The 21,061-nt window shown below is 43.2% G+C and overlaps 1 protein-coding gene across 1 annotated transcript in view; it reads left to right on the forward strand.

Moving 5' to 3' along the window:
• The first annotated feature begins 755 nt into the window (after positions 1 to 755).
• LOC141153989 (NACHT, LRR and PYD domains-containing protein 3-like) overlaps positions 756 to 21,061 on the forward strand; it is a 102,632-nt gene continuing 82,326 nt past the window's right edge. Inside the window, exon 1 of the mRNA XM_073639340.1 lies at positions 756 to 822. The gene's annotated coding sequence lies outside the window, so the exon portion shown is untranslated. The remainder of the gene's footprint in view (positions 823 to 21,061) is intronic.

The raw sequence follows: 21,061 nt of genomic DNA on the forward strand, positions 1-21,061 counted from the left end.
TCCTGGATAAGTTCCTCTTAGTGTATCCAAGGGAATTGAACGACGAGCCGACGATCATAATGTTTCTTAAATTAGGAGGTTGCTTGTAGCACGGCACTCCCATATTACTCCTACAGATATGGGTTGCAGAGTACACAGCGGCTTTTGCCACAGTTCTCCCAATGAGTCAAGTGCAGAATACACGCAGCGGATTTGTGTCAGAGTGCGCTACCTAATACTGTCCCTCACTCCAGTTGCGTCCTGTCCCTACACTAATCAGAGCAGAATGGCGGCGGCACTCGTGATCCGGCATTTATACAGGCCGGGTCATATGGTGTGCCGACCAATCACAGCCGTACCAATACTTGGCATGGATGTGATGGCTTCGGAAGTGCCCTCAGCCTAAAAGCTTGTTGATTGGCTGCAGTGCAGCCTTTCAACCAACTTTAGTCGGCATCTAAACCTGAATAGTAAACTGGACATCCTGTGGAAAGTCTGTTTTCAGGGTTCAGGTTCACTCATCCCTATTTATTAGTATGCATTTGTCTGAGTATGATTGTATTTTAACGTCCATACAACGGTAATAATACAAGTTATTGCCACCATAGCATGAAAACCAAAATACACAGTGTAGAAACATATTCAATTTATTGATATCAATACTGTCCATGTGTATAATACATCATTAACACCGTCATAAACATTAGTTGATGAATATTCCATCTTAAGAACGTAAACACTTTCTTGAAGACGGCTGTGTATAGTTAACCAGAAATCACGCTGTTCCTGGGAGTGTCAGCCTCTGTACTTTCACTTTCAGATATTTCAGGAAGAGACGACAAGGTAAACTGTTATTCTGTCGGCAAAATGCTCTAATTCTTTCAATTGATTTAAAATAACTTTGCCCTAAAACAGCTGAAATATCACCCGACATTTGCCATATAACACAGCCCCATGCCTGTCCTCCTGTGGGGGGAGCAGCAATCCGACATTACAGCTGCTTCCTCTATGTGACGAGGAGAGGCTTGCTGGGAAAAGGTCGTGGCCAAAAAGAAATGAGGGTACTCGGGTCCTGATGGGGACATTCCTGGGTGCATTTAAGTCATAATTGGGGCATTCTTATGGAAATTTGGGTTTTATTGGGACATTCATGGGAGTATTGGTATCCTGGCCAGGAGGGTTTGGGTCCTGAGATGGATATTCTTGTCACTGGGACATTTCTGGGTGGACTGACAATGTGATTGGGACATTCCTGTGAGAATTAAAGTTCTCATTTGGGACATATCTTTAAGGATTGGGATCCTAATTGAAACACACCTGGGTAGATTGAGGTCAGAATCAGGTCATTCTTGAGGTCTTGATTGGGACATTCTTTGGAAGATTGGGACATTCATGGTAGGATTGTGTTACACGCACGCCGCTAGGTTCAGATAGGGGCGAGACAGGTTATATGAATTCTTTGGAATCCTGGGGGAACCGTTACTCAGGGCGACCATAGACCATGTGCTGCAGCTTCTCTCAGGTACACAGGCGTATAGACCCTCAGGCACAGACACGTAGGTTGTTTTACTTGCTGACCAGACACACTTGACAAGAGTCCTCATAAACGGTAGAACAGTAGCATTTAATAAGAAGCCGCACAGCCAGTGCAAGTTAAGTCTTATGAGCAACAGGCTCCAGTGACAAACAGTACAGTTTCCTCTCAGCACAGCAGTTCACAGTCTTCCCAGTAGTACAGGACAGCACAGTTCTAATGCAAAGGAACATTAATGAACACAGCATTCCTTACAGCACAGTGAGATGGAGGAGGGGGGAGGGTTTGCTGAGGGAAACGATCCATGTGACACCATTTATTCCAGTCCTTATCTTTCTGCCTGACAATACTCTGCACTGCTAGTTCAGGAACTTTACCTGACCTGTGCTTAGCTTTACTCCTGACTTGAATCCTTTTCATTTGCAGAGGCACTTCTGTGAGATACAGAACACACACCACCTTTCTCTTCGGCTCCAGCCAGACAGTAAACAACTTGCCTACAATCCCCCTGGGGCTCTGCTAAAACACTCCCCTTCTCCTGTGACTGTTTTAACCCCTCTAGTTGCTGGATGGTTCTGGAGCACAACACTTCCTGTCTCATGTGCTTGTGTTACTTCTAATAGTTGCTGAATGCTTTTAAAGCAACGGCACTACTTCTGCATGTCACAATTGTGGTCTGAATTGGTATATCTATAGGGGGATTGGGACATTCCTGTGAGGATTGGTGTCTTGAGAGTATATTAATGGGATTTGGACATTCCTGGGTGAATTGAAGTCATAATTTGGGCATTCTTACTAAAATTTGGGTTCTTATTGGGACTTTCATGGGAGGATTGGTGTCCTGAATGGGAGGGTTTGGGCCCTCAAATTGATATTCTCGACATTGGGACATTTCTGAGTTGACTGATAGTATGATTGGTACATTCCTGTGAGAATTGAAGTCCTCATTTGGGACATACCTTCAAGGATCGGGATCCTAATTGAAACACACCTGGGTAGATTAAGGTCAGATTCATGACATTCCTGGGGTCTTGATTGGGACATTCTTTGGAAGACTGGGACATTCATAGTAGCATTGCGGTCCAAACTGGAACTTTCTTGGGAGGATTGGCATTCTGATTTGGACAAATAGATACACAAACATAGGCCTATTTCAGGAGCTGCTTGACCTCACCACATTTTTTACCACCAGCAACAAGAATCCCTGTTGTCCACATTGTATTAGAGTTCACAGAAAAATGTACCTTAAAATTAAATTTTATTATATATGCATGTAAAGGCTCATCTGAGGGAAAAGACACAAAAAATGTTTAGAAACAACCAGGATCTATACCCTGATGAGTAGCTAAGGTTTGTCTCTATTGGTATCCCTATCAGGCCCTACCTAGCCTCAGAGGATGACACCCTAATTGAATGGAAATGGTGCCCCCGCTCAACAAGGACTCGCCCTGGGGTTCCTGCCAGGCCCTGTGGCCTATATAAGGCCCTATTCAGATCCTAATTATAAAGCAGAATAAATAGAGCAAAAAGCTTAATGTGAAATGATAAGGGACAGATCAAGACCCCTGACATCTTAGGTCATATAGTCAGTAGTATTTGATTTTACAGGAAAACAGTGATGGATACTATATCTCCAATTAGGACATATAGACCACCTATGATGAAAATTACTCATATGATTTGGACATATGAAAAAGTGTAAATATACCAAAGGACCATCTAATACAATAAAAAATATAAAAAAGTACTTCACACAGAATCACTATTTTGATAAATTAGATAAATTCTACCCAATCAGGTTATCAGGGGTGTTTTTTTTATTTACCAAATACCCATTTGGGTCAGTGGGTGATGGCAGGTTTAAAGAGTCCTAATCCTCAATCGAGTGTCTGGGGTACAGATACAAAAGATAAGTAATATTCAAATAAATGAAGAACGACACTATAAGTAGTAGACAACTATATTACCTAAACTGTCAGGGGTCTTGATCTGTCCCTTATCATTTCACATTAACCTTTTTGATCTATTTATTCTGCTTTATAGGAAAGTGAGATTATGAGGTTGTTAAAGTAGGTTTGTTTGGAGAGGTGAAGCGCAGAGTTATATGTTTTCAGCATAAATTTATAATGGAGGAAATCTTCGGGCAGATTAGATTTTCTCCACAGCCTTTCTGCACACCTGGAACACCGCTGGAGAAGACGTGTTTGAGGCGTGTGCCAGGGTTGTCGCCATCTATGCCGAATTGTTCTTTGTGTAGGAGGTGCGGCTTCATCCAGGGCGCATAGCATTATTTCGTTATAATGCTTCAATTCAGAGTCGGGACATGAGAGGGAGGAGATTGGGGCCAATGATGATTGCAACTTTTTCATAAATTTCTGGGTGTTAATGGAGCGTATATTTCTATAAGTGTGGAAAGTGGGGGGGTCTTGAGTAGAGTCACAGTTCTTGACCGAGAATGAAAGAAGATTATGGTCAGACAGTGGAAGGGGAGAGTTAGTAAAGTCATGTACTGAGCAAAGCCGGGAGAAGATCAGGTCCAATGTGTTCCCGTCCTCATGTGTAGGAGAATTAGCAAGCAGTGAAAGGCCAAAGGAGGAGGTTAAAGATAAAAGGTGAGCGGCAGCTGGGGAAAGAGGATCGCCAATTGGGATGTTAAAATCTCCCATGATTATCGTGGGGATGTCGCAGGATAGAAAATTTGGAAGCCAGGCAGCAAAGTGATCCAGAAACTGACGGGAGGGACCTGGAGGGTGATAGACAACCGCCACTCGCAGGGTTAAGGGCCGGTAGAGTCTGACTGTGTGGGCCTCAAAAAAAGGGAAGATAAGGGAGGGTACTGGGGGATAACCTGAAAAGTACATTTTGTTGAAAGAAGCAGACCAACACCTCCACCTGATCTGTTGTCAGGTCTCGGAGTATGAGAGAAGTGTAGGCCACCATAGGAGAGAGCTGCAGCGGCTGTGGAGTCCGACTGCTGGATCCAGGTTTCAGTGAGAGCCAGAAGGTTGAGGGAATTAGAGAGGAAAAAGTCATGGATGTAAGAGAGTTTATTACATGCTGAGCGCGAATTCCAAAGGGCACAGTTGAATGAGACAGAAGATATGCAGGGAATATTAATGAGATTAGCAGGGTTTCTGAATGTAACAGGGAAAGAGTTAGTGTTATTACTGGAGGGTCCTGGATTAGGAGAAATATCACCTGCGACTAAGAGAAGGAAGATACAGAGAGTGAGCAGATGGTTGAGTGATTTGTGAGAGCGTTTCCTGTGTTGTATGGTGGGAATGAATGGATCTGTATGGTATAACATTGTGAAGAGAGCATGACAGCTGTACATAGGAGAAGAGAGGAGTGAAGGGTTAATATGGATGAAGTATGCCGAATTTGTGGGAGAACGGTGAATGTGGATGATTGTAGCAACCAGAATATAAATGGCACATATACAAATGGTGAATACTGTTTGCCAAAAAGATGACCTGGAAGAAAGTTTGTTTAATTGTCTTGCATGTCTTACCTGTCTCCTGACCTGTCCAACTGCCATATCTAACTGCCGCGGCACTTTAATAAATTATGGCACTTCAATAAAGTATGCATAAATGCTGCCCCTTGACTATGTCTCAATATATAGGGATGTATCTGCTTAGATCTACACAGATTTAACTCGTTAGCAATCAATCAACTAGCTTAAGACAACAGGAGACCATAAAACTGCAGAAAAAAAAACAGACTGGCAACTCTACATGAATCATAAACTGTTAAAGTAAGTGTGATGACCTCAAAGTATCATGGACTAAACAACGTAGAGGAGTGAGAAATATATACCAGTGATAGGATGCAGAGCATTGCATGGAGGTACAAAGCAGTTTTCAGAATAGATCACACATAGTAGTGAGAAATATATACCAGTGATAGGCTGCAGAGCATTGCATGGAGGTACAAAGCAGTTTTCAGAATAGATCACACTTAGGAGTGAGAAATATATACCTGTAAGAAGAGAAGAAAGATGAATATTAGCAATGCAATATCTAACTGCCGCGGCACTTTGATAAATTATGGCACTTCAATAAAGTATGCATAAATGCTATATGCATAAATGCCCCCGCATAAATGCTGCCCCTTGACTATGTCTCAATATATAGGGATGTATCTGCTTAGATCTACACAGATTTAATTCGTTAGCAATCAATCAACTAGCTTAAGACAACAGGAGACCATAAAACTGCAGAAAAAAAAAAACAGACTGGCAACTCTACATGAATCATAAACTGTTAAAGTAAGTGTGATGACCTTAAAGTATCATGGATTAAACAACGTAGAGGAGTGAGAAATATATACCAGTGATAGGATGCAGAGCATTGCATGGAGGTACAAAGCAGTTTTCAGAATAGATCACACATAGGAGTGAGAAATATATACCAGTGATAGGCTGCAGAGCATTGCATGGAGGTACAAAGCAGTTTTCAGAATAGATCACACATAGGAGTGAGAAATATATACCAGTGATAGGCTGCAGAGCATTGCATGGAGGTACAAAGCAGTTTTCAGAATAGATCTCACTTAGGAGTGAGAAATATATACCTGTAAGAAGAGAAGAAAGATGAATATTAGCAATGCAATATCTAACTGCCGCGGCACTTTGATAAATTATGGCACTTCAATAAAGTATGCATAAATGCTATATGCATAAATGCCCCCGCATAAATGCTGCCCCTTGACTATGTCTCAATATATAGGGATGTATCTGCTTAGATCTACACAGATTTAACTCGTTAGCAATCAATCAACTAGCTTAAGACAACAGGAGACCATAAACCTGCAGAAAAAAAAACAGACTGGCAGCTCTACATGAATCATAAACTGTTAAAGTAAGTGTGACGACCTTAAAGTATCATGGATTAAACAACGTAGAGGAGTGAGAACTATATACCAGTGATAGGCTGCAGAGCATTGCATGGAGGTACAAAGTAGTTTTCAGAATAGATCACACATAGGAGTGAGAAATATATACCAGTGATAGGCTGCCGAGCATTGCATGGAGGTACAAAGTAGTTTTCAGAATAGATCACACATAGGAGTGAGAAATATATACCAGTGATAGGCTGCAGAGCATTGCATGGAGGTACAAAGCAGTTTTCAGAATAGATCACACATAGGAGTGAGAAATATATACCAGTGATAGGCTGCAGAGCATTGCATGGAGGTACAAAGCAGTTTTCAGAATAGATCACACATAGGAGTGAGAAATATATACCAGTGATAGGCTGCAGAGCATTGCATGGAGGTACAAAGCAGTTTTCAGAATAGATCACACATAGGAGTGAGAAATATATACCAGTGATAGGCTGCAGAGCATTGCTTGGAGGTACAAAGCAGTTTTCAGAATAGATCACACATAGGAGTGAGAAAATATATACCAGTGATAGGCTGCAGAGCATTGCATGGAGGTACAAAGCAGTTTTCAGAATAGATCACACTTAGGAGTGAGAAATATATACCTGTAAGAAGAGAAGAAAGATGAATATTAGCAATGCAATATCTAACTGCCGCGGCACTTTGATAAATTATGGCACTTCGATAAAGTATGCATAAATGCTATATGCATAAATGCCCCCGCATAAACACAAATTATAAGAACATTCATGCCTAGAATCATTACAGCAAAACCCTCATCTTCTACATCAGTTACAATGACACCCTGTTTTTGGAGCTTAATGTCACCAATCCGAATAGTGGGCTCCCAGTAACCCTGGTGAGGTATGGGTTGACCATTACTAGCTATAATGTTCATCCAGACATCTGGAGGGTTATTTAAGTCACTAAAGTCCCAATGTTCAAGATATGCCCACTTCTGCAAAGTGGGCCGGTGTCGACGAGAGCTTCCAGAGGGATACCGTTTACCAGGACAGTTATGTGCAGCAGGGCGAGATGAAGCGAGGTATCCACATGGATGCTCCCTTTGGACCTTTTTTTCTTCCTCCCGAGGGGTGGTCCTCAGCCTCGGGGGTGGCCCGCTTAACTGATAGCACTGGGCCTCAGTGTGTCCATATCTATGGCAGTGCTGACAGAAAGGTCTCTTGCGGCGAGCAGCTTTGCCTGGAGGTAGACTCCTGGGTGGAGGCTTAGCAGAGAGAGTTCTGTCCTGGGCTTGCTCACTGGAGCGCGAAGAAAAATAATCAGATTTTTGAGCTGTTGAGAGACTTGTTCGAGTCCTTTGGCAATGTCATCTACACGGGCCTCAAGGGATGCCTTGGAGTCCACAGCAGGAGTCTGCGCAGCTTGTGTAACTTGCATGGTATCTGGCGATGTCATCTGAAAAGATGGAGGGGCAGCAGGAATAGACCCAGCTAGAGGAGCAAAGGGGACATAGTTTCCCTGTATGTATGTAATTGTGGTGGGCCAATTGTGGTGGGCCACTGGGGAGGAGCCAGATGTTGCAGAGGGGCCAGCTGGGGTGTGTAGCCTCACTGGCAGCTGATAATTATGTCATGGTAGCTGAAGTGGTTCGCTGGACCCCTCAACGCTTCCCTCTTGTCCACAACAATTTCAAGACCCCCCGGGGGCACTCCTGTAGCGGTGGTGTCTGGGTGCAGGTTTTGGAGTGCCCGTGATGTTTGTGCAATCTCAAGCAGCCAGACACGCAGGTGAACTTGTAAACATAACAATCTTACTAAATGAGGTAACAGGGTACAGTCTCTCTTACAGGCAAAGTTCACAGTATATTGTGCATATGGAAGTTATGGTTTTCTCCTCATGAGACAAGCATTGTTATTGTCCAGGGCGGCTGGAGCAGAGTTCTCTTCACTTGCTTGTACAGGAAATGCTTTGCACAGTCCAGGAAATATTAAACTGATGCAGGGACCTTCACAGATTGTCTCTCTGTGGAAAACACACTAAAGTGTGGATGTACTCACAGTTTTTATCCCACCGTTCCCTCTTGCAGGGGGTAGGTTTAAACAAAGTCGGTGGTGTGGCAGCCACATGGATCTGGTCCTGGCTAGAAGCGATCAATAACCAGAGAGCAGGAGAGTCCATGTACAGCGTTATCTCTCCTGACTAGAAGACACTTCACTCTTTTTGTGAAGGAAATTATGTGAGGAAAAATGTTCCCTCAGCGTAGACTGGCATTGAAAACACTTCTGAGAGAATAATGTCTCTCCTCAATCTTCCTGAGGCAGCAGGAGCCGTCCACAACTGGTTTGTACCAGCGTTCTAGTCAGAGTGAGAGCCCTGAGCTGTGAGACACATTCCAGCCATTGCCATGGCCACCACTTGTTGTGAGGAGAATAATCATTACTTTATATACACACATTGGCCAGCAGATGGCAGGAAAGTACAATTTACAATGCAAGGAAGTACAATTTACAATGCAATGTGTTATATCCCCTAATTCAGTGCACACAATGGAACAAATCTAGTACAACACTACAACTGTCTCATTTAGTAGTAGTAGAATGGGTACCGGGATGCCACATATACTCCCGGACAGAGAACACGGCTGCACTCTCAACAAACTATTTTATGCTGAAGGGAGACCCCGGCTCAACCCCTCAGATCTGTATTAAAAACCTGTTTTTTTGGGATAACTCATTGCTCATTGATCCCAGAAGCCCAAAATTTCTATCATATTTTGCATTATGATTTTACCTTCATTTAGAGACCACACATCGCATAACTGCAGTCTGCTATTCTGGTGTTTTTGCGCTACAGCTCTCCAGAAGGGCTTACAACTATGAAAAACTGACCATACATTCCTAGGCTGATTTGGTCACTAAAAATATGGGTCCCGTTACTGTCAGACGCATGGAACCCACAATATTTCATATTTCGTTTCGGAGTCGGTGCGGCTGGAAATTTCTGTTAAACTCTCTTTGAAGCTCGGGAAAGCAAATCTTCCCAGTTACAAGCCAATTAGTTCAATCCTGTCGCTAATTACCCCCTGCGCGTGCCAGGGACTAGAGGCTCGCATCCTAAATAGCTTGGTGGCGCCTCTTGGCTGCCATATGTTTGTGTAAGGCCTTTTGGCTGTGGGTGATAATTTGCAGGAATTTTCAGGAAGACACTGTAGGTTGTCATCTCTGGACTGTCAGCTCTCACAAGATGGATAAGGGAGGAGGTGAGATAGAAGAGGAGCTTGGGAGGAATGGTCAATATTCTGTTAATATTTTCCTGACATCAATATTTCCCTGACAGAGGACAATATTTTCCACGTTCACTACAAATGGCTGGATTTGAACTGCAGTTATATGTGATACGTCTGACAGAGAACCACGGTTTTAAATAGCAGGCCTGAAATTTACTAATATTATTCTACACAGAGATCTAATGTGAGTAGCTTGACCGACACACTGCAACGGAATGGAAATGGAAGAAATGTCTGATTTGGGAACAGTCTTATAGGTGATATGTCTGACAGAGAACCACGGTTTTAAATAGCAGGCCTGTAATTTACTAATACTATTCTTCACAGACACCTAGTGTGAATAGCTTGACCAACACACTGCAACAGAATGGAAAAGGAGGCCAATATTTTCCACGTTCAGTTCAAATTTCTGGATTTTTTCGCTGAAATATGGAACAGATCTGGCTTTATTCTGCAGTGAGAGCAAGCAAATGGAGCAGATAAATGGTATACTCTGGATTGCATTTTAAGCAAATAACTAAGATTAAGATAAAAAAAAAATTGGCCTGGCTTCTGACTCTGGGGCTATGTCTACAAATATCTGTAATTATTATAGCAGCAGCAGACAGGACTTTCAATGGACCCTCTTGTGCTGTATCATACACTGCATTCTGCCACATGCACTGCCTGCCTGCCTGCCTAGCACTGATTATATGCAGCGGGATTTGTCCTCAGAAGGACTGTTTGTTCAGATGAAAATATATATATGTTGTGGAATGCCTATACTAACAGGATGTTCAATGGACCCACTTTTGCTGTATCATGCACTGCAGTCTGCCACATACCCTGCCTGCCTGCCTAACTCCTGCTACCACCACTGAATATATGCAGCTGGATTAGTCCTCAAAAGGACTGTTAGTTAAGTTGGATATAGATATATGTTGTGGAATACCTATACTAACTATATACAAGCAAATCTCTCCCTGACTCAGCAGCACGTCTCCCTACTCTGCCTGTTTCCGGGGTAGACTGTGACGAGCATAGCGGCGAGCTTGTCGAGCACAGTGATGCTCCGGCGAGTACCAAGCAGTGGCAAGCACATTTGCTCATCACACGTCAGAAGTGACAGACAGTCGCCCTGCAGTTGGTTGCAGGAGATCTCTACGTTTGGCATTACAGGCATCTTGTTAGAGGCCGTCTCTAGGACCCAGCGGCTACCTTCCTCTGGCTAATTAACTCCCTCGTCTGGGTGTATAAATACGTGCTGCGTATCTGAGGGAGGTGCCGGCGATATTCATTACTCTTTGTGAAGGCTTTAGAAAGAGGAGTACTTGTTCCTGTCTGGTGCTTGAGGTCATGTGCGCATTTGTCTGGAGTTGTGTAAAGCTAAGCAATTTCCCCTGTTTGTCCTCCCTTGCTGTCTTTAGTGTTCAGTGGGGATCAACTAGTGCTCATCTCCTCCCTTCCCTAGCCTGAGTCTAATGCCAGGGAAAGACAGGGCGAAGAACGCATGCGGCGATTGGTGAAGAGCCAATATAGGGTCAATAGTTGAGACAGGGTGACACTAGACCACACTGGGAAATCTCCACTTCCCCCTTTCCCTAGAGTCTGGGCTTCCTTTCCCTCTTCCCTTTGTGTTGCATTAAGTCTTTTCCACACCTTGTGTGACAGAGGGCAATGATGGGGAGAACAATGATGGTGATGGGGGAGATGGCAGTATTGGTGATGGGGAGAGCAATGATGAAGGTGGGGAGAGCACTGATGGGGATGGAGAGAACACTGATGGGGAGAGGAAGAACAATGATGGAGGTGGGAGAGAGCAATGATGAAGTTGGGGGGGAGCAATGTTGAAGGTGGGGGATAGCAATGATGACGGGGAGAGGACAATGATGGAATGAGGGAGAACAATGATGCAGGTGGGGAGAGCAATGATGGGGATGGGGAAAACAATGATGGGGTGGGGGAGAACAATGGTAGGGGTAGGGGAGAAAAATGATGGAGGTGGGTGAGAGCAATGATAGGGATGGGGAGAGCAATGATGGAGGTGGGGGAGAGCACAATGATGGGGATGAGGGAGAGCAATGATGGAAGTGGGGGAGAGCAATGATGGGAATGGGGAGAGCAGTGATGGTGGTGGGAGAGATGGCAGTATTGGGGATGTGGAGAACAATGATGGAGGTGGGGAGAGCAATGATGGGGGTTGGGGAGAACAATGATGGAGGTGGGAGATTGCAATGATGAAGTTGGGGGGAGCCTTGATGAAGGTGGGGGATAGCAATGATTAAGGTGGAGAAGACAATGAATGAATGAGTGAGAAAAATGATAAAGGTGAGGGAGAGCAATGATGGGGATGGGGAGTACAATGGTGTGGGTGGGGGAGAACAATGATGGGGAAGGGGAGAACAATGATGGGGAGAAAGTATAATGATGGAGGTGGTTGAGATGACAATGATGGATGTGGGAGAAAGGACAATGATAGTGGTAGGAGAGATGACAATAATAGACGTGGGAGAAAAACAATGATGGGGTGGGGGAGAGGACAATGATGGATATATTTTGAATGGTGCTTGGCTAATAGTGTATTAATGGTGGGGTATATATCTGTAATCAGGGGCGCAGTGCGGGGGAGACACATGCATATATACAATATATCTGACCTTTTTAATTTTAGGGCTGCGGTGATCATTGTGACAAGATGAGTCATGGCTGGGAGATGTCGACATGAAGGTCTGAACAGATGGAGAAGAAGCAGCAGAAACAGACTCTAATCAGACGAGACATCAGCTGTAAGTGTCTGGATGTAAATATTATTCTGTATCGGCGTTGTGTGACATGGAGTGATAATGTTATCTGTAAAATCCCTTAGGCTGCATTCTCACATTTGTGTGAAATGTCCGTGAGCTGCCAGATTTTTTATTTTATGGCACGCGGACTCGTAGAGTTTTCTTGGTCGATTCACACATCCATGAAAATCACGGATCTGAGAATGAAATCCGCGAGGGTCAGAGAATGTCCTGTGTTGATTTGATTTTGAGGATCAGAATAGGACATACTCAATGCGTCTGTAAAAGCGGGTAGCACGCAGACACTGCACAAAGATTCAGGAATGTAGCCTTATTATGTATAGCACAGTCTCTTAATATATAGTGTACTCAGTTATTATGTATAGCACCGTCCTTAGTTACATAGTTTCCTTGTATTATGTATAACACCATCCCTTATTATGTACTCTCTAGTTATATATGATGCCATCCCTTATTATATAGCTTCCTCTTCTGTTATGTACAGTGCTGTCCCTTACATAGTGTATTCTTGTTATTTTTGTCAGTCACAGCGCCCTCTTTTATTACATACTAACAAACAAAGCAGCACACTGCAACGCTAAGTATGCGAACATGAAATATATGAAATTTGAATAGCATTACTGCTCTAGAAAATAGAAATAAATGAGAAATCTTAGCGCATAAATTGGCCAATTCATGTGTACCTGGTAGCCATGGTAAGGGGTTTCTCAAAATACCAGGACCCTACCAATGTGAATACTCTCTAAGGGACATTCGTCTGCTGATATGTGGGAAAGTAAGATCCTACTGCAATTAAAACCACCTGCAGCATAGAGGTGGAGTGCTCAGTCAAAGCTTAAACATAGAAACAGAAAAAACTGACAGCACTTCTAATACAAGAAATAGGTGTGAACATGTGCTTACTAGGAGAAGCTACCTCCTTAAAATACTAACAAACAAAGCAGCACACTGCAACGCTAAGTATGCGAACATAAAATATATGACATTTTAATAGCATTACTGCTCTAGAAAATAGAAATAAATGAGAGTCATAATTGGGGCATTCTTATGGAAATTTGAGTTTTATTGGGACATTCATGGGAGTATTGGTATCCTGACCAGGAGGGTTTGGGTTCTGAGATGGATATTCTTGTCACTGGGACATTTCTGGGTGGACTGACAATGTGATTGGGACATTCCTGTGAGAATTAAAGTTCTCATTTGGGACATATCTTTAAGGATTGGGATCCTAATTGAAACACACCTGGGTAGATTGAGGTCAGAATCAGGTCATTCTTGAGGTCTTGATTGGGACATTCTTTGGAAGATTGGGACATTCATGGTAGGATTGTGCTACACGCACGCCGCTAGGTTCAGATAGGGGCGAGACAGGTTATATGAATTCTTTGGAATCCTGGGGGAACCGTTACTCAGGGCGACCATAGACAATGTGCTGCAGCTTCTCTCAGGTACACAGGCGTATAGACCCTCAGGCACAGACACGTAGGTTGTTTTACTTGCTGACCAGACACACTTGACAAGAGTCCTCATAAACGGTAGAACAGTAGCATTTAATAAGAAGCCGCACAGCCAGTGCAAGTTAAGTCTTATGAGCAACAGGCTCCAGTGACAAACAGTACAGTTTCCTCTCAGCACAGCAGTTCACAGTCTTCCCAGTAGTACAGGACAGCACAGTTCTAATGAAAAGGAACATTAATGAACACAGCATTCCTTACAGCACAGTGAGATGGAGGAGGGGGGAGGGTTTGCTGAGGGAAATGATCCATGTGACACCATTTATTCCAGTCCTTATCTTTCTGCCTGACAATACTCTGCACTGCTAGTTCAGGAACTTTACCTGACCTGTGCTTAGCTTTACTCCTGACTTGAATCCTTTTCATTTGCAGAGGCACTTCTGTGAGATACAGAACACACACACCACCTTTCTCTTCGGCTCCAGCCAAACAGTAAACAACTTGCCTACAATCCCCCTGGGGCTCTGCTAAAACACTCCCCTTCTCCTGTGACTGTTTTAACCCCTCTAGTTGCTGGATGGTTCTGGAGCACAACACTTCCTGTCTCATGTGCTTGTGTTACTTCTAATAGTTGCTGAATGCTTTTAAAGCAACGGCACTACTTCTGCATGTCACAATTGTGGTCTGAATTGGTATATCTATAGGGGGATTGGGACATTCCTGTGAGGATTGGTGTCTTGAGAGTATATTAATGGGATTTGGACATTCCTGGGTGAATTGAAGTCATAATTTGGGCATTCTTACTAAAATTTGGGTTCTTATTGGGACTTTCATGGGAGGATTGGTGTCCTGAATGGGAGGGTTTGGGCCCTCAAATTGATATTCTCGACATTGGGACATTTCTGAGTTGACTGATAGTATGATTGGTACATTCCTGTGAGAATTGAAGTCCTCATTTGGGACATACCTTCAAGGATCGGGATCCTAATTGAAACACACCTGGGTAGATTAAGGTCAGATTCATGACATTCCTGGGGTCTTGATTGGGACATTCTTTGGAAGACTGGGACATTCATAGTAGCATTGCGGTCCAAACTGGAACTTTCTTGGGAGGATTGGCATTCTGATTTGGACAAATAGATACACAAACATAGGCCTATTTCAGGAGCTGCTTGACCTCACCACATTTTTTACCACCAGCAACAAGAATCCCTGTTGTCCACATTGTATTAGAGTTCACAGAAAAATGTACCTTAAAATTAAATTTTATTATATATGCATGTAAAGGCTCATCTGAGGGAAAAGACACAAAAAATGTTTAGAAACAACCAGGATCTATACCCTGATGAGTAGCTAAGGTTTGTCTCTATTGGTATCCCTATCAGGCCCTACCTAGCCTCAGAGGATGACACCCTAATTGAATGGAAATGGTGCCCCCGCTCAACAAGGACTCGCCCTGGGGTTCCTGCCAGGCCCTGTGGCCTATATAAGGCCCTATTCAGATCCTAATTATAAAGCAGAATAAATAGAGCAAAAAGCTTAATGTGAAATGATAAGGGACAGATCAAGACCCCTGACATCTTAGGTCATATAGTCAGTAGTATTTGATTTTACAGGAAAACAGTGATGGATACTATATCTCCAATTAGGACATATAGACCACCTATGATGAAAATTACTCATATGATTTGGACATATGAAAAAGTGTAAATATACCAAAGGACCATCTAATACAATAAAAAATATAAAAAAGTACTTCACACAGAATCACTATTTTGATAAATTAGATAAATTCTACCCAATCAGGTTATCAGGGGTGTTTTTTTTATTTACCAAATACCCATTTGGGTCAGTGGGTGATGGCAGGTTTAAAGAGTCCTAATCCTCAATCGAGTGTCTGGGGTACAGATACAAAAGATAAGTAATATTCAAATAAATGAAGAACGACACTATAAGTAGTAGACAACTATATTACCTAAACTGTCAGGGGTCTTGATCTGTCCCTTATCATTTCACATTAACCTTTTTGATCTATTTATTCTGCTTTATAGGAAAGTGAGATTATGAGGTTGTTAAAGTAGGTTTGTTTGGAGAGGTGAAGCGCAGAGTTATATGTTTTCAGCATAAATTTATAATGGAGGAAATCTTCGGGCAGATTAGATTTTCTCCACAGCCTTTCTGCACACCTGGAACACCGCTGGAGAAGACGTGTTTGAGGCGTGTGCCAGGGTTGTCGCCATCTATGCCGAATTGTTCTTTGTGTAGGAGGTGCGGCTTCATCCAGGGCGCATAGCATTATTTCGTTATAATGCTTCAATTCAGAGTCGGGACATGAGAGGGAGGAGATTGGGGCCAATGATGATTGCAACTTTTTCATAAATTTCTGGGTGTTAATGGAGCGTATATTTCTATAAGTGTGGAAAGTGGGGGGGTCTTGAGTAGAGTCACAGTTCTTGACCGAGAATGAAAGAAGATTATGGTCAGACAGTGGAAGGGGAGAGTTAGTAAAGTCATGTACTGAGCAAAGCCGGGAGAAGATCAGGTCCAATGTGTTCCCGTCCTCATGTGTAGGAGAATTAGCAAGCAGTGAAAGGCCAAAGGAGGAGGTTAAAGATAAAAGGTGAGCGGCAGCTGGGGAAAGAGGATCGCCAATTGGGATGTTAAAATCTCCCATGATTATCGTGGGGATGTCGCAGGATAGAAAATTTGGAAGCCAGGCAGCAAAGTGATCCAGAAACTGACGGGAGGGACCTGGAGGGTGATAGACAACCGCCACTCGCAGGGTTAAGGGCCGGTAGAGTCTGACTGTGTGGGCCTCAAAAAAAGGGAAGATAAGGGAGGGTACTGGGGGATAACCTGAAAAGTACATTTTGTTGAAAGAAGCAGACCAACACCTCCACCTGATCTGTTGTCAGGTCTCGGAGTATGAGAGAAGTGTAGGCCACCATAGGAGAGAGCTGCAGAGGCTGTGGTGTCCGACTGCTGGATCCAGGTTTCAGTGAGAGCCAGAAGGTTGAGGGAATTAGAGAGGAAAAAGTCATGGATGTAAGAGAGTTTATTACATGCTGAGCGCGAATTCCAAAGGGCACAGTTGAATGAGACAGAAGATATGCAGGGAATATTAATGAGATTAGCAGGGTTTCTGAATGTAACAGGGAAAGAGTTAGTGTTATTACTGGAGGGTCCTGGATTAGGAGAAATATCACCTGCGACTAAGAGAAGGAAGATACAGAGAGTGAGCAGATGGTTGAGTGATTTGTGAGAGCGTTTCCTGTGTTGTATGGTGGGAATGAATGGATCTGTATGGTATAACATTGTGAAGAGAGCATGACAGCTGTACATAGGAGAAGAGAGGAGTGAAGGGTTAATATGGATGAAGTATGCCGAATTTGTGGGAGAACGGTGAATGTGGATGATTGTAGCAACCAGAATATAAATGGCACATATACAAATGGTGAATACTGTTTGCCAAAAAGATGACCTGGAAGAAAGTTTGTTTAATTGTCTTGCATGTCTTACCTGTCTCCTGACCTGTCCAACTGCCATATCTAACTGCCGCGGCACTTTAATAAATTATGGCACTTCAATAAAGTATGCATAAATGCTGCCCCTTGACTATGTCTCAATATATAGGGATGTATCTGCTTAGATCTACACAGATTTAACTCGTTAGCAATCAATCAACTAGCTTAAGACAACAGGAGACCATAAAACTGCAGAAAAAAAAACAGACTGGCAACTCTACATGAATCATAAACTGTTAAAGTAAGTGTGATGACCTCAAAGTATCATGGACTAAACAACGTAGAGGAGTGAGAAATATATACCAGTGATAGGATGCAGAGTATTGCATGGAGGTACAAAGCAGTTTTCAGAATAGATCACACATAGTAGTGAGAAATATATACCAGTGATAGGCTGCAGAGCATTGCATGGAGGTACAAAGCAGTTTTCAGAATAGATCACACTTAGGAGTGAGAAATATATACCTGTAAGAAGAGAAGAAAGATGAATATTAGCAATGCAATATCTAACTGCCGCGGCACTTTGATAAATTATGGCACTTCAATAAAGTATGCATAAATGCTATATGCATAAATGCCCCCGCATAAATGCTGCCCCTTGACTATGTCTCAATATATAGGGATGTATCTGCTTAGATCTACACAGATTTAACTCGTTAGCAATCAATCAACTAGCTTAAGACAACAGGAGACCATAAAACTGCAGAAAAAAAAAAACAGACTGGCAACTCTACATGAATCATAAACTGTTAAAGTAAGTGTGATGACCTTAAAGTATCATGGATTAAACAACGTAGAGGAGTGAGAAATATATACCAGTGATAGGATGCAGAGCATTGCATGGAGGTACAAAGCAGTTTTCAGAATAGATCACACATAGGAGTGAGAAATATATACCAGTGATAGGCTGCAGAGCATTGCATGGAGGTACAAAGCAGTTTTCAGAATAGATCACACATAGGAGTGAGAAATATATACCAGTGATAGGCTGCAGAGCATTGCATGGAGGTACAAAGCAGTTTTCAGAATAGATCTCACTTAGGAGTGAGAAATATATACCTGTAAGAAGAGAAGAAAGATGAATATTAGCAATGCAATATCTAACTGCCGCGGCACTTTGATAAATTATGGCACTTCAATAAAGTATGCATAAATGCTATATGCATAAATGCCCCCGCATAAATGCTGCCCCTTGACTATGTCTCAATATATAGGGATGTATCTGCTTAGATCTACACAGATTTAACTCGTTAGCAATCAATCAACTAGCTTAAGACAACAGGAGACCATAAACCTGCAGAAAAAAAAACAGACTGGCAACTCTACATGAATCATAAACTGTTAAAGTAAGTGTGACGACCTTAAAGTATCATGGATTAAACAACGTAGAGGAGTGAGAACTATATACCAGTGATAGGCTGCAGAGCATTGCATGGAGGTACAAAGTAGTTTTCAGAATAGATCACACATAGGAGTGAGAAATATATACCAGTGATAGGCTGCCGAGCATTGCATGGAGGTACAAAGTAGTTTTCAGAATAGATCACACATAGGAGTGAGAAATATATACCAGTGATAGGCTGCAGAGCATTGCATGGAGGTACAAAGCAGTTTTCAGAATAGATCACACATAGGAGTGAGAAATATATACCAGTGATAGGCTGCAGAGCATTGCTTGGAGGTACAAAGCAGTTTTCAGAATAGATCACACATAGGAGTGAGAAAATATATACCAGTGATAGGCTGCAGAGCATTGCATGGAGGTACAAAGCAGTTTTCAGAATAGATCACACTTAGGAGTGAGAAATATATACCTGTAAGAAGAGAAGAAAGATGAATATTAGCAATGCAATATCTAACTGCCGCGGCACTTTGATAAATTATGGCACTTCGATAAAGTATGCATAAATGCTATATGCATAAATGCCCCCGCATAAACACAAATTATAAGAACATTCATGCCTAGAATCATTACAGCAAAACCCTCATCTTCTACATCAGTTACAATGACACCCTGTTTTTGGAGCTTAATGTCACCAATCCGAATAGTGGGCTCCCAGTAACCCTGGTGAGGTATGGGTTGACCATTACTAGCTATAATGTTCATCCAGACATCTGGAGGGTTATTTAAGTCACTAAAGTCCCAATGTTCAAGATATGCCCACTTCTGCAAAGTGGGCCGGTGTCGACGAGAGCTTCCAGAGGGATACCGTTTACCAGGACAGTTATGTGCAGCAGGGCGAGATGAAGCGAGGTATCCACATGGATGCTCCCTTTGGACCTTTTTTTCTTCCTCCCGAGGGGTGGTCCTCAGCCTCGGGGGTGGCCCGCTTAACTGATAGCACTGGGCCTCAGTGTGTCCATATCTATGGCAGTGCTGACAGAAAGGTCTCTTGCGGCGAGCAGCTTTGCCTGGAGGTAGACTCCTGGGTGGAGGCTTAGCAGAGAGAGTTCTGTCCTGGGCTTGCTCACTGGAGCGCGAAGAAAAATAATCAGATTTTTGAGCTGTTGAGAGACTTGTTCGAGTCCTTTGGCAATGTCATCTACACGGGCCTCAAGGGATGCCTTGGAGTCCACAGCAGGAGTCTGCGCAGCTTGTGTAACTTGCATGGTATCTGGCGATGTCATCTGAAAAGATGGAGGGGCAGCAGGAATAGACCCAGCTAGAGGAGCAAAGGGGACATAGTTTCCCTGTATGTATGTAATTGTGGTGGGCCAATTGTGGTGGGCCACTGGGGAGGAGCCAGATGTTGCAGAGGGGCCAGCTGGGGTGTGTAGCCTCACTGGCAGCTGATAATTATGTCATGGTAGCTGAAGTGGTTCGCTGGACCCCTCAACGCTTCCCTTTTGTCCACAACAATTTCAAGACCCCCCGGGGGCACTCCTGTAGCGGTGGTGTCTGGGTGCAGGTTTTGGAGTGCCCGTGATGTTTGTGCAATCTCAAGCAGCCAGACACGCAGGTGAACTTGTAAACATAACAATCTTACTAAATGAGGTAACAGGGTACAGTCTCTCTTACAGGCAAAGTTCACAGTATATTGTGCATATGGAAGTTATGGTTTTCTCCTCATGAGACAAGCATTGTTATTGTCCAGGGCGGCTGGAGCAGAGTTCTCTTCACTTGCTTGTACAGGAAATGCTTTGCACAGTCCAGGAAATATTAAACTGATGCAGGGACCTTCACAGATTGTCTCTCTGTGGAAAACACACTAAAGTGTGGATGTACTCACAGTTTTTATCCCACCGTTCCCTCTTGCAGGGGGTAGGTTTAAACAAAGTCGGTGGTGTGGCAGCCACATGGATCTGGTCCTGGCTAGAAGCGATCAATAACCAGAGAGCAGGAGAGTCCATGTACAGCGTTATCTCTCCTGACTAGAAGACACTTCACTCTTTTTGTGAAGGAAATTATGTGAGGAAAAATGTTCCCTCAGCGTAGACTGGCATTGAAAACACTTCTGAGAGAATAATGTCTCTCCTCAATCTTCCTGAGGCAGCAGGAGCCGTCCACAACTGGTTTGTACCAGCGTTCTAGTCAGAGTGAGAGCCCTGAGCTGTGAGACACATTCCAGCCATTGCCATGGCCACCACTTGTTGTGAGGAGAATAATCATTACTTTATATACACACATTGGCCAGCAGATGGCAGGAAAG

This window comes from Phyllobates terribilis, unplaced genomic scaffold (genome assembly GCF_046119375.1).
Source record: "Phyllobates terribilis strain yellow unplaced genomic scaffold, ASM4611937v1 Scaffold_7__3_contigs__length_470593459, whole genome shotgun sequence".
NCBI classification, from domain to species: domain Eukaryota; kingdom Metazoa; phylum Chordata; class Amphibia; order Anura; family Dendrobatidae; genus Phyllobates; species Phyllobates terribilis.